At 41.9% G+C, this 12,557-nt stretch overlaps 1 pseudogene; it reads right to left on the bottom strand.

Annotated features, from left to right (window-relative positions):
* Window positions 1-4,831: 4,831 nt before the first annotated feature.
* On the bottom strand, window positions 4,832-7,260 carry LOC128611220 (actin, cytoplasmic 1-like; annotated as a pseudogene).
* Window positions 7,261-12,557: the final 5,297 nt, after the last annotated feature.

Below are 12,557 nucleotides of genomic sequence, written 5' to 3'. Positions count from 1 at the left end.
TGTTGTACTTCTGGAGCCATTACTTTGTTAACTTGGATTTGTTCACTGGGTCATTATCATTATGAAAAGTGACATGAGGCCTATAGGGTTTGTACCAAAAGAGATTGGTATTTCAAGTAGCCATGATTCCCTCTATCTTGATTGGAGTCCCAGTCTCAGCTGCATGCTTCCATATTATGATGCTGCCACCACCGCGCTTTTAAATGTTTGATTCACCCTTATTATTTTTCGAACCGTAACCGCAATACTTTTAATGGGAAATTGATCCCATATATAGTGTCCCCAGGAAGATACAAGACAAGGTTTTAAATGTTTAGTTAAACTTAACAAGGCCATTTGCGAATGCCATAGCGTATTATTTACATCATTTTTATTATTAGGCCTTCAGCAGTAGGTAGCTGGGGCCTTTTGTTTTCAGGTTGTTCATTTATCATTTATTTGTCATGTTAATATAATGTCTCAAGAATAAACTTGAATGTTTGTATGATTCATATGTATATAGAATTGTAACCATAGGATGAGCTGATTAGATTTAGATGGCTGGGAGTGATCATGTGACCATTGATTTTGCACTGCATGTTGAACAGCTGGGGATGGTCCCATCTGTCTCCATATCTCCAGTGCCTGCATGTTATAGCTATGGCAACCAGCGGTGATGCTCATACTCATAGCACATTTCATTGTTGTGTTTCGCATGCCTGAAAATACATGCAGGCAGTTGTGGAATTATTGGCACCCCAGTAAAGATGTGAAGGATTATGAAAAGGTTTAAGAAAAAAAAAACTGTATAAATGTATTTTTAACAAAACCACATATCACTTTTAACAAAACCATCATATCAATTATTTTCACCCATAGAAATATTATTAACAAATGTTAAAAAAAAAAAAGTGTTTAAGAACTCTTACAAAGTCATCCATGACTTCTGGTTTCAGCAGGGTGTAAATCTGAGGTGACTATGGCCAAATTTCCTTTGTCTTTATTAACTTGGGGAAGATAAGAGAATGCACATATGAAATGAGATAAGTGTGTGTTGGCCTTCATTAATCAGGCAATGGCTATATACTGTACAATCCCCTCAGAAAGTATTTGAACAGCAAGGTCAATGCTTTTGTCTTTGCTTTTCACTGAATACATTTGGGTTGGAGATCAAAAGATGAATATGAGACAATAGGAGTTTCAGCTTTCATTTCTTGATATATACATCTAGTTGTGTTAAAGACTTCGAACATGGCAACATTTTGTTTGAACCCATCCATTTTTCAAGTGATCAAAAATACTGGAGCATGTGACTGACATGTTGCCAAAGTGTGCGCTGTTAGATATATTGTTTAAACAATTAATTACACTGAATGTCTACTGTTGGTTTGAGCCAAGGACATGCGCAAGCATTGGGCAAAGTGAATACAACAATTTGGAATGTCCTGAAAAAGAAAGAAACCCCTGGTGTACTAACAACCAGACATCGAACAGGTTGACCAAGGAAAACAGCGGTTGATGACAGAAACACTGTTTACCATGGATGCTGGTGATTCTGGAACTGACTGTAGATGCTCTCTTGTTTGCACCAACTCCTGGAGCCAAATTCGGAGCATGCAGCATGTAATTCAAAATTCAGAGACAAAAGGATTAACTATGTTCAGCTTGTAAGCAACTCCTACTTATTACACAAATGCACCACTGTCATATATCTACCTATATAATTACTTTCACCTTAAATGAGCATTTGAGCATGTAATTTCATTATTTGCTTTGAGATGTTGCCAAACTCAAGACATGAACATATAAATGTTGTCAGCTGTGTTTTCTCCTTTTTAAATAAAGCTCTATTGAAAGATTTCACAACTCATTACAAAAACTTATTTACATTTACATAATAACATTGTGATACATTATTCACATTTACATTTATATAGTACATTATAACTCATTGTCCACTTTTGTAAATATGCATATCACAGCAGTTTGATGCAACTCAATCACATACGTGCATTCACATTATTTTACAACATATTTACATTTATATTCATATCAATTTACAACATATGTACACCTCACACCTCTTCAAAAACTCAATAGAGTCCACGGGTGTTTATTTTTAAATTTTCTATCGACTTTTCCTGTCTTTGTAATTCACTCACAATCTGTTTAAAAACTGTCTCAGCAGGGATATAGCACTGATTAATAATCATTTTATAGCTTGTTTTCCAGATTTTGTAATTAACAGTGCATATAACAAACCAGTAAAATTAATTTACTTTTTTGTTTTGTTTTTTTTTAACTTTTTTTTTTGTTGTTGCAAATTCTTGATTAAAAATTCCACACTTAATGGTTCTCTCTCATATGTTGATATCCAGCTGTGTTTTCTGTTGCGTGCTAATGTCTCCAAGTGTCATCTATGCCCAACACTGACCTCTAGTGGATTCTGACAGTAATTTCTTGTGAGGGTGATTAACTTTAAGCACAACCTCACACTACAGTTGCAATCAAAATTATTCAACCCCCATTGCAAATCAGGTTTATTGTCAAAATGTACAGACTTTCAGCTGTTTACAGTGAACAAATCGAACAAAAGCTATTGAAATAGTTTAACACAACGAATGCTTCAAGTGGATTCCCCAAATTCAACTGAAAATGCAACTTATAATGATTTCTCTAGTTTCAGAATTATTCAACCCCTTCATGTCAAACATCTTTAGTACTTAGTAGAGCATCCTTTACGTCCACTACACGAGTGACCTGTAAACTCGGATAAAATCCAATTTGAATAAAATACAAAACCTGTTAAATCTGTACTGTAGATATTATGCCGTTATGTTGACTGTGACACTCACAGGGTGTTGAGTCTGTTCTACAGACTGGGTGTGGACATACTGTAGAAACCTCTAATCTACAACATTCATAAAAGTCTCTGGCTGAGCCAGGAATCATGACGGAGTCAGAGTTTGGTGTCAGTAGTCTGTCAGACCCACTCAGAGCTTTCACACACACTCTGGTAAGCTATGACCTTAGCCCAGCAAAATTGCTCTGAGACCACCAGCACTCATTTTGCTATAAGTCCAGAAGGGCCCCTGCAGTACAATGGCTTTAATAGTGCTGTAGACCCTAAATTTCACTTTCTCGTGTGCTTTCTCATGTGCTCTCTGGCCAAAATGGGTTTCAAAATTATATACTCAAAACTCCCCAGTGTAAGGTTTCATAGTGAAACTATGACAACACTTGATGGCACTATTGTCTTTCATCTCAGACTGCTAAAGGGCTGTCTTATTCTGTGTGCATTCTGGTACAACATGCTCTGTTTTCAGATAGGGATGTGTGTGTTTCTGTTTGTGTGGATTTCCTTCGGGTTCTCCAGTTTCCTCCCACCTTCATAAAATGTGCCAGTAGGTGGGTTGGCAAGGTTAAATTGTCCCTAGGTGTGAATGAGTGTGTGCAGGGAAGAGGGATCCCAGTGTTCCTGGAAAAGGTGGTTACTGAAGATGAATTCATGAATTAATTAATTAATATAAAAGGCTATTAAAATGCCTTTCCTTGGCACTGGGGTCATACCTTCAAGAGTACAGTCAATAATACCATTAGCGTTTAACTTTTACCTGGTAAGGTGGATATAATGCACCTTTAAAGAATTACTCTAAAAGCTAATTAAAAGGTAGAAGAGTGGTTTCTTTAAGGTCAAATTACTGTATGTAGCTTAATTCATTTTTTAAAGGTACACTACGTTCACATTACCATGCAAAAAATAAATGTTAAAAGTGCAAAAGATGTACCAGAGAGAGAGAGAGAGAGAGAGAGAGAGAGCATGAGAGAGAGCATAGACATGACCTGTTTCACTGTGCATGCAATTCAAAATTGGATTAAAGGATTCAAGATAAACAGCCAAAGGAACACACCTGTTATACTGTGCTTCAATTTAAATGCCATATAGCACAAAGCATTTTAAAAACCCATAATCCATCACATTTAGTTCGAAGCATTCAACTATGATGACTCTGTAATTGCTGTCTCCTATACACAGACACACAGGCTCAGTCGGAAACTGTCTCATCATATTTCAAGTGCTGTCAGAACACAGCTTGGGGTAAATAACATGCAACTAGGGCACCCATCTTCACCTCATCATCTAACCCGCTGGTAACCAAAGTAATGTCAGCACACTGAAAGCTGCCTAAAACAACATCTCTCTTATATTAGTGTGCGCTGTTAGCAGAGCTCCAAAATGATATGCACCACATTTTGTTATTCTATTGACTACCACTTTCACTGCAGAAGAACATCATTCATTCTCTCCCAGGAGGAAATACTGGTACTCTGCAGTGTGTTGGCGGTTATACATCTGCAGTACTCTGAAGGCGGATACTGCAGGTACTGTATATCTGCTGATTGAACACAGTGCCATCTGCTGTACGGTCCGAATTACAATCGCAAACTCTCTTTCTCTCTCTCTGCACATGCATTCCTATACTATACTTAAAATCCTTTTCATGAACCCAACACAGCTATTCTTTTAATTACTATGAGTAACCCAACTAGACTATCAGCCAATGAAACCTCATTTTTGAAACACTTAATCAGTAAACACATGTGCTTCTCTTCAAAGTATTTGTGATTGAAAGAATAAAAGTATTCTAAAGTAAAATACTTTGACATCAACAATTTGAATAAATCCTTAATGTACACACAGTACAAAAATATTAGACTTAATCTGGACAGATTAATTGTTCCTGGGATTGATGAACCTGCATTTTCCATGGAAAATAGTGACAAACTAAGTTATAAAATAAATCACATTCCCTTTTTTAAGCTTAGGAGAGATTAGACTGAGTGAACTATTCTTATACAATACAGAATCTGTAATGTGGACAGAATGAGGTTTTATAGCAGTTTATTTCAGTCTGAACACTAGAGCTACAGCATCACCATCGTGGTCAACTGAACCACTGACTTTCATCAGCACTTGGTTCTTGTTCATCTTTTTAAAAACTCATAAAAGAATCTAGACAAAAGTGATGTCGTCTTACACATGTGCACTTTTGCTGGAATTGAATTAGTCAGTGTACAGGCTGGCCCCACCGAGTGTCCGGCACCACCGTGTTCCATACAGCTTTTATGTTTGCCCAAGCGGAATGAATCTTTACATTTTGAAAAGGTAAAGCTTTGTATTTCCATTTTGTAACACAAAGAAAACAAAAGGACCAAGATTAAGGCTGAAAATACAAAAACCCAGACATTACATAGCTTACATACAAGCAATACTACAATGTTAAGTATGCTCCCAATCACTGGGCAGCCTTCAAATAAGTTTTTGAACAATGCATTTAATGAACATTTCGAATGACTAAAAAGGAACAAAAAACAAAACAAAAAACAAAAAAGTACTTTGAGTCCTCAGATACATTGTAGAACTTTGGGGATGCTTATATGCAAAAAAACATTGCCATCAACTTTACCGTTCCAGTTTTCAGATCCTGAGTCAAGCGCCAAAAATAACAAAAGCCAGGCCAGTGTTGTCGTTTCAGGTTTTTCTCTGCGCAGTCGGCGTGAAGTGGTAACAGTCTGTTTAGAAGCATTTGCGGTGGACGATGGAGGGTCCAGACTCATCGTACTCCTTCTTGCTGATCCACATCTGCTGGAAGTTGGACAGGGAGGCCAGGATGGAGCCTCCGATCCAGAGTATTTGCACTCAGGTGGGGCAATGATCTGCAAAGACAAGACCAGCATTAGTCTCACATTAAAGCATTCACCTGCCTTTTCATTCATTAGCCACCCATGATGGATAAACCAAGCTCACCTTAATGTTCATTGTGCTAGGGGCCAGGGATGTGATTTCCTTCTGCATCCTGTCTGCAATGCCAAGGTACATGGTGGTACCACCAGTGTTGGCATACAGATCCTTACGGATGTTCACGTCGCACTTCATGATGGAGTTGAAGGTGGTCTTGTGGATTCCACAGGACTCCATACCTGAAGATCAATACGGTAATAGACAAGGTCTCCAGAAGCACTAAACAGTACAAGTGCACCAACTACAGCACTTGTTAACTTCTTACCCAGGAAAGATGGCTGGAAGAGAGCCTCGGGGCACCCGAACCTCTCGTTGCCAATGGTGATGACCTGTCCGTCATGCAGCTTGTAGCTCTTCTCCAGAGAGGAGGAAGAGGCAGCAGTGCCCATCTCCTGCTCGAAGTCAATGGCAACGTAGCAGATCTCCTTGATGTCATGTACAATTTCTCTCTTGGCTGTGGTAGTAAAGCTGTAGCCTCTTTCGGTCAGGATCTTCATGAGGGAGTCAGTCAGGTCACGGTTAGCCAGGTCCAGATGGAGGATGGCATGTGGAAGGACATAACCTTTGTAGATGGGCACAGTGTGGGTCACACCATCACCAGAGTCCATCACAATACTAGTGGTACGACCGGAGGCGTAGAGGGACAGCACAGCCTGGATGGCAACGTACATGGCTGGGGTGTTGAAGGTCTCGAACATGATCTGAAATGAGAAAATGAAAGTTTAATCCCCGTTTTGTTTTATTAGGTTGTCACTACAGGCCATGCGGTTAGTTAGAATAAAGAAAAGTTTGAACTAAAGAGAGAGAAGCGTGAGTAAACAAAGATTGCACACAAAACAAAGTGTAGAAAGACCAGGCAGGGAAAGAAATTACCTGCTGGTTCCAACAAATGAGAAACTTTGGAGTTCAGAGGAGATGAAGCATGGAGAAAGTGAATGAATTGGATGAACTTATGGAGAACAGAAATGGGTTTAAAAAGTCAACCGAAAGGCAGATTCATATCGTTTGAAACATTAAACCAACCTGGGTCATATTTTCTCTGTTGGCTTTGGGGTTCAGGGGAGCCTCAGTAAGCAGGACGGGCTGCTCCTCAGGGGCAACACGCAGCTCGTTGTAGATGGTATGATGCCAGATCTTCTCCATGTCATCCCAGTTGGTGACAATACCGTGCTCAATGAGGTACTTCAGGGTCAGGATACCTCTTTTGCTCTGAGCCTCGTCACCAACGTAGCTGTCCTTCTATCCCATACCAACCATCACACCCTGTAAAAAGTAAGACAATCATGTTAAAGAAAAGATTTGCCATACCAAAAGAAAAACAATGCAAATTAGCAGTGTAAATAAATTCTTTAAAAAAAATTTAATAAGAACAAAAACTATACCTGGTATATAGTTGGGCAACCCACAATGGATGGGAAGACAGCATGGGGAGCATCATCTCCAGTGAATCTAGCCTTGCACATACCGGTTTCTAGCCAAGCTACAACTCTTTTATGGCACAGGTTTTGGATATACAGGGCATAAAAAAAAAAACAATATAAAAGCAGCTATTTTGCCCTGGTTCATAGTGAATCCTTGAGGACACATTTAACCTGTACCTTAGGGAACAAAAACACAGTGTTATGTACTGCTAAGTGTACGTAACCATTTTTTCTCTGAGAGGACTCCATTCAAAAATTCGTGTTTCAGCTTGTTAAGTTTAAATAAGCATTTAAAATCTTGTCTTGTATCTTCCTGGGGACACTATATATGGGTTAAATTTCCTGACAAAAGTATTGCGGTCACGGATCGAAAAATAATAAGCGTGAATCAAACATTTAAAAGTACGGTGGTGGCAGCATCATAATATGGAAGCATGCAGCTGAGACTGGGACTCCAGTCAAGATAGAGGGAATCATGGCTACTTGAAATACCAATCTCTTTTAGTACAAAACCTATAGGCCTCATGTCACTTTTCATAATGATAATGACCCAGTGAACAAATCCAAGTTAACAAAGTAATGGCTTCAGAAAACGGCCCCATCAGTCCATGCAAAATTATATTGCATAAAACTGAAACATGAATTCAAAGTTTTTTTTAATCGTGCACAAAATCGTTTTCCTTGGTTATATTACTGTGTTTTTGTGCTCTCTGACATTTTCTGCTCGTGTTTTCTTTTTTGAATGCTCACGCCGTTCCCTTTCAAAGGGAAGTCTACGTTACGTTTAGCATAACACTATGGGAGCGCCCCTCATACGTGACCAGCATCTGAAGCTTGTGTAAAATCATGCCTATTTATAGGCCTGCCATAATCAGGTGACGTGGCAATTAAGCGCGTCGCGTGATATATATATGGCACCTGTGAACTGCGCCATCAGCCTTATTATCTTCAGCGAGACTGCATGTTGGTTGTTTGTGTAAAGAAACAAAAAGAAACTTAATTTCCTCTCTATCTTTTCTCAAAATCTCTGGACTTTTCTATCCCTTTAAAAAAAGAGAAGAAAAAAAAGGAATGAGCGAGAGAGAAATATATGAGTGAGAGAATTCAGGAAGTGTGTTACGGCTTGCTCACGTTTCATCACGGGGAGTAGTACACACTTTCCATGTGAAGTGTCTAGGGTTGGAGCATTGTAACGCCTACATTAGGCAGCTCCATTTGCGACTCGCTCTCTTCTCGGGAGCCGAAGCGAGTTGGGTTTCAGAGGCTCGCGGATCTGGGCCAGCCACTGAGGATCCGGAAGAGGAGCCAGAGACGAGCTCTTGCTCTGTCTTCCGGGTCCGGCTCTCCGCTGGATTTTGGAGCTTATGTCGTGACTCCTCCTTCCACTATGGAAAGCCAAAAAAAAAAAAAAAAAACACACGAAAAAAAATAATAGTACTAATTCCTCTCTGATTCCGTGGAGCCAGAAGGATGTGCTAAAAACTGAGAGCAGCATATAAAGAGCCACTTGAAGTGATTACTAAGGCTGGATGAGCTTTTTTCTCCCCAGTGAAAGTAAATTCCGCACACTGCAGAAAACTCCCCTGCATGACAAAATATCAGGCTTCTGGGGGAAAACCATGCATAAGCCAAATTTATAACCCCACGATGTCGGATTATTCAGCCATTGTGGGGAATGAACGGCACGGCTACTTAGCTATGCTGAAGGTGGAGGAGGTGCTTGCGGGCTACCTCTCTCCATCGACGGCAGGTAATTTAGGGAGGTCGGCTTTGCGTTCCAAGTCACCGTGTAAGGCCACCGTGGCATTGGTGGGCAAGCCCTATGCAGTAGTAGTCTTGCTTGTGGGTCACTGCAGACAATGACACTGTTGCAGGCCTACCAAGCAGAACTGCTGAGTGAGCTCAACATATGACGGCATTCAGCCAGGTCCCTCCCTGTTGTGTCAAGTTCACCTGGGCATCCATGAGTGGAACCCGGGCCAGCGCTAGTGCGAGGGAGACACAGAAGGTGAGTATGGCAGCCTGCCAACACCCACAGACAGCCAGGGGAACCGGCGGCCACAGTCACGGCCTGCTACTAGGCCTGATCTGAGAATGGTCATAAAGGCCAAGCAGACAAAGAGGAGCGGTCCTGAGGGGCTGTGGAGGGACGTATCAGGGGACATGAGGTTGTTAGGGCAGTTAGCCCCCAGTGCTACTGTAGGGCTTCCCCTTGCCAAAGCTGTCCAAGTTTTCAGTGTTCTCTGGTCAGCGAGCTGTCACAGGGCAACGAAAATCGGATGCTTTCCCTCCAATAGAATGTGGAATAGTTAACATCACTAAAAGACCACCTGACAGTGTGGAAACTACTGCCAAATGTGTAGAATCCATGGGTTCTGTCTACAGTAGAAAAGGGTTACCAGGTCCAGTTTAGAGCTCGACCCCTGCCGGTTCAGAGGTGTGCTCACCACAGTAGTCAGCACAGACCAGAGCCTGACATTAGACAGGAAGTAAGATCCCTCTTGGACAAAGGGGCCATAGAACATGTACCCCGTTCCCTGAGGGAGGGAGGTTTTTACAGCCGTTATTTCCTGGTCCGCAAAAAATAGAGGAGTATGTGGCCGATTTTAGATCTGCATCATCTGAACTGTACTCTTCGGACATAAAGGTTTAAGATGCTGACGCCCAACGTTATCGTTCCACAGATTCAGTTTGAGGACTGGTTTGTGACGATAGATCTAAAAGGTGCATATTTCCACATAGAAATATCGCTAGCTTTATCCCCTCGCACCTTCACAAAGTGCATGGATGTCATTCTGGCTCCATTGTGACTCCAAGGCATCCGTGTACTAAACTACATGCACGCCTGGTTAATTCAACACGATGCAGGGAACTGGTGGTTCAACATCGAGATGTTGTTCTTGCCCACATGAAGAGCTTGGGGCTCAGGTTGAACCTCAGAAAAGTATGCTTTCTCCAGTGCAGTGGACAATTTTTCTGGGGGTTATAAGGATTTTACTACAATGAGGGCATTTCTATCCCCAACATGCGTAGCGTCAATCCTATCAACATTGAGCAAGATAAAGCTGGATCTTGGCATCCCCTCCAGTCTCTATGGGAGACTATTGGAGCTTATAGCAGCAACAGCCAACGTCATACCATTGGGCCTATTGTACAAGAGACCGTTTCAGTGGTGGCTGAGAAGTTGGGGGTTTCGTCCATGGATGGAAACTCTGAGAGTAATCAGTGTCACGGGGCGATGCCTACGTGCTCTGAGAATTTGAGTGTCCCCGGTTTCTAGCCTTGGCTCATGCTCTAGGGGTGTCTCCTTAGCGCAAGATGGTAATGACAGACACCTCCCTTATGGGCTGGAGAGCAGTCTTAGACAGCTATCCAGCTCACGGTCTCTGGAGCAGCCCTCATCTCGAGCGGCATATAAATTGCCTAGAAATATGGGCCATATTTCTAGCGTTGAAATTCCTTCTTCCTCAATTGAGAGGTCACCATGTGTTTACAGACAACACAGCGGTGGTGTCATATATTGACCACCAGGGAGGATTATGTCCGCGCCCCCTGTTCAGGCAGGCGCAACTAATTCTTCTCTGGGCAGAGGGAAAGTTTTGTCAGTGAGTGCAATGTACATTCTGGGCAACTGGAATGTCTGGGCAGACATCCTGTTGAGGCAGGGGCTGAGGCCCAGGGATTGGTGGCTCCATCCACAAGTGGTGGAGTCCATATGGCAGAGGTTTGGCCAAGTGGGACTGCAGGTGTCCGCCTCCGAGGAGACAACACACCGGCCGCTGTGGTTCACCCTCACTCCTCCCGCACAATTAGGGCTGGATACCATGGTGCACATGTGGCTGAGGTCACATCTGTATGCTTTTCCCTGATCTCCCTGCTCCCACAAGTTCTAGCAAGAGTTCGCCAAGACAGTCTATGTCTGCTGCTAGTAGCACCTTATTGGCCACCTCGAATATGGTTCTCAGAGATAATATCCCTGCTGGATGGCACTCCTTGGGAGATTGCCAGCAGCACTCATGCAGCCCCAGACCATGACACTCCCACCACCATGCTTGACGGTAGGCAAGACACACTTGTCTTTGTACTCCTCACCTGGTTGCCGCCACACACACTTGACACCATCTGAACCAAATAAGTTTATCTTGGGCTCATCAGACCACAGGACATGGTTCCAGTAATCCAGGTCCTTAGTCTGCTTGTCTTCAGCAAACTGTTTGTGGGCTTTCTTGTGCATCATCTTTAGAAGAGTCTTCCTTCTGGGACAACAGCCATGCAGACCAATTTGATGCAGTGTACGGCGTATGGTCTGAGCACTGACAGGCTGACCCACCCACCCCTTCAACCTCTGCAGCAATGCTGGCAGCACTCATACATCTATTCCCAAAGACAACCTCTGGATATGACGCTGAGCATGTGCACTCAACTTCTTTGGTCAACCATGGCGAGGCCTGTTTTGAGTGGAACCTGTCCTGTTAAACCGCTGTATGGTCTTGGCCACCGTGCTGCAGCTCACTGTCAGGGTCTTGGCAATCTTCTTATAGATCCTCAGAGAGTTCTTTGCCATGAGGTGCCATGTTGAACTTCCAGTGACCAGTATGAGGGAGTGTGAGAGCGATGACACCAAATTTAACACACCTACTCCCCATTCACACCTGAGACCTTGTAACACTTACAAGTCACATGACACAGAGGAGGGAAAATGGCTAATTGGGCCCAATTTTGACATTTTCAATTAGGGGTGTACTCACTTTTGCTACCAGTGATTTAAACATTAATGGCTGTGTGTTGAATTATTTTGAGGGGACAGCAAAATTACACTGTTACACAAGCTGTACACTCACTACTTTACATTGTAGCAAAGTGTCATTTCTTCAGTGTTGTCACATGAAAAGTTATAATCAAATATTTATAAAAATGTGAGGGGTGTACTCACTTTTGTGAGATACTGTATATATTACCATTTATTTTTTAATGCCTTTTCCACAACAATATACTTTTTTTTTTAGTCTTAAGCTTATATTAAAGCCTAATACACGAATAGTGTTTTGTGTTTTAGGGTGAAATAAAAACTTGCATGCCAGTAAAGGAAAAGCTCACTTGAATAGAAGAAAAAATATAGATGCCAATATTGTTTAAAAAAACAGATTAATTTAAGCAGAAGTCCTTACAAAGTTTCCACATACATAGTACATCTTTCTATGAGGGAGTTTGTGATCTGTTTCTACTTACTGTAATTCCTGCATCCACTGGGTACTCTATGCAGTCACAGAAATGAATGATTCCACAGAGGGATGTCATCCAGCCTCAGGAGACACTCTAGCTTAGTAACTGAGTCCATTATGTCAGCCTAGGTT

This window comes from Ictalurus furcatus, chromosome 8, assembly GCF_023375685.1.
Source record: "Ictalurus furcatus strain D&B chromosome 8, Billie_1.0, whole genome shotgun sequence".
Classification (NCBI taxonomy): domain Eukaryota; kingdom Metazoa; phylum Chordata; class Actinopteri; order Siluriformes; family Ictaluridae; genus Ictalurus; species Ictalurus furcatus.
This window is presented reverse-complemented; position numbering and strand designations above follow the sequence as displayed.